The following is a 2,802-nucleotide window of genomic DNA, read 5'->3' on the forward strand; positions in this document are numbered from 1 at the left end:
TTTGGCAAAAGTTTCCAAGCTGCCAGAAAGTCTACTAAGGGAACTAACCTCTCAAGGATGGCCTCTGGTGTGGTTAGAGGAGTCACTTCGGTGCCCCGAATTGGATGACCAGCAGGGAACGACCAACCTGACAACTCTAGTGCCCTCACTTGAGGGGACGAGCATTCCCGTGCCGTACCGTTTCCGGGCGGCAGCTAGGAAGTTCACTCGTTGGAGCTCACTGAGCCCTGAAGCACCGGGGGAGGCAGGGTTGGCAGAGTGGCTCCCTGATGGCACTGAGGATAATCGGGCACTATATTCTCAGGTGTGTACCTCTCCTCCCCAGGGGGGTCTGCCCTCAGGGCCCTGACGCTCATGGCCGAGTGGTCCTGACGCTCATGGCCTTTTTAGACAGAATAACAGTATAAGGAGGAGTTTGACGGCTGGGTCTGCTCCCGCTCAGCAGCCCCGAGGACCTTGGAACAGCGAGGGAGGAAGTGATGGAATGCCGCTGCTTGCTTCATCGCCTCCTGAAACCTCTCGACGACATTGTTTACTGCAAGAGCGAGGGCAAGAGCAGAGTATCCAGCAGGAAGAAGCTGTCCTTATCTTGAAGTTTGGACAGATTCAACCACAAATGCTTCTCCATAGCCACCAGTGCTACCATTGAACGGCCGATGGCTTTGGCCATTTCTTTGGTTACTTGGAGAGACAAATCTGTGGCAACTACGTCCAATTTCCCTTCCTCCTTCTCATCCAGGTCCTTGAGCAGGTCGGCCTGGTATGCCTGCAACACCACCATAGTGTGCAGACACGCGCCAGCCTGACCTGCCCCCGTATAAGCTTTCCCCACCAGACCGGATGTCAATCTAATTGGCCTGTTGCTTCAGGGCCTTCAGGGACGATGCTGAAGACAGGGAGAGATAGCTCGCGAGCGTCTGCTCCACCATTGGCATCGCCCCATATCCCTTCTAATTCAACCCCACAATGCTGGAATAATTTGCAATAGTGGGGCTGAAGATACGGGATGAATATGGTTTATCCCATGACCTCGACATCTCACTGAGGAGATCGGAGAAAAATGGAAGGCCCCGACGTGATGGTTGCGATCTTACACGCAGGAAGGGTTCATCTAGCTTGATTTTAGACAAACTTCCTGCTTCTCAGCTAGGCAGTCAATGTTTAACTTGGCTACAGCATGAGTCACAACCTCCACGAGCTCCTCATACGCGAGGGACTGTGGGGGCAATTCCACTGTCTCCTCAGTATCAATGCTCATCACATCAATCTCGGAGGAGGAAGATAGATGAAATGCCTGGCTCTCTCTCTAGGTGGATGAAACCGCCGAGCCTGCTTACGAACCCTGAAAGGGGGCTGTGGATCTAGCGGGTGAGGACCGAGATAAGGACAAGCAATGGGACCTGGGAACAATGAGGGAGAAAGCGTTGGAATGCCACCACTTGCTTCATTGCCTCCTGATTGTTTACTGCATCGCCAAAGAGGCCAGAGGGTATCCAGCAGAAAGAATCTGTCCTTATCTTGAAGTTCGGACAGATTCAGCCCCCTCGAGAGCTGACCGAGCATGCTCCACTCCCAAACAGATGACGCACAGACCATGTGTATCCCCACCCGCAAGATAGCGTTGGCAGGGGGGAAAACACTCGCCATTTTAGATTTTTTTTTTCTCTTTACACTTGCTTATGTTGTAACTTTCTAATAGAGAAAAGCTGACTGACTGATAACGTGCTTTGCAAACACACACACACCACAGCACGCTTACTGAAGATCAGAAGCTAACATGCGCTTTGCTGGATGGGCCTTTATGCTTCCTGGTTGCTCACGTCACCCTGCTCGTGACGTCTCGCTTCTCTATTGGACTGATTCCACACATGCTTCAGAACGCGGACACGCAGAGGCGTTCTCCAAAGCGTTTTGATGCAGCTCGAGTAACTGAAGGGGAAACAAAAAATATCAGGGGCAAAAAATAATTTAACAACTGTTTTTGAGTCTAAACTGGATGCTTATTGGATATGATATGATATATGATATAATATGATACTCTAATACTGATTTGACAAGCTTGAATTTGAGGCAGGCTCATTTAAATGGCTCTGTATTCAATGGCTTAATAAAGCTACTAAAATTATAATAAAGTTCTTTCTTTCTTTCGTTCTTTCTTTCTTAATTACAGGAGTTACATCAGAACGAATAAGTAATTATCTATTCAATTCTGAATTGCACACAACCCTGGCTTCCTTGCTTCCTTGTTCATAAGTAGATATGTATTTTACTTTAAAAAAAATGCATAATGCTTTATGGACTATTGGGCAAAGCTCAGATTCTTGTTCTTCTATGATATTTACTGATTCATTGTAATTAAGTAGCTTTAAAGGGGTCATATGATGCTATTTAAATTTTTCCTTTCTCTTTGGAGTGTTACAAGCTCTTGGTGCATAAAGAAGATCTGTAAAGTTGCAAAGACTAAAGTCTCAAATCCAAAGAGATATTCTTTATAAAAGTTAAGAGTCAAACACACCTACCTAAAACGGTTCGTTCGAATACGCCCCCACATGTCTATGTCACGATGTGGGAAGATTTGCATAACGCCACACAAATGTTCACGCAAAGAAAGAAGGAGTAACTTTTATTCTCGCTGTAATATTCGCATGTGGTTGGCGCAAGCCCGCTGGACGCAACTTCGTCGAATCCGCCGGCTGCGCCGTTCTCAAGCCCGTCCGCCTCTGCTCACTCAAGTCGGCCTCCGCATACTCTAGTCCGCCGGTCTCTCTAGGCCTCCGGCCTCCGCTCACTCAAGGCGTGTGA

This window comes from Sinocyclocheilus rhinocerous, unplaced genomic scaffold (genome assembly GCF_001515625.1).
Source record: "Sinocyclocheilus rhinocerous isolate Xijiao unplaced genomic scaffold, SAMN03320098_v1.1 scaffold2359, whole genome shotgun sequence".
NCBI classification, from domain to species: Eukaryota; Metazoa; Chordata; class Actinopteri; order Cypriniformes; family Cyprinidae; genus Sinocyclocheilus; species Sinocyclocheilus rhinocerous.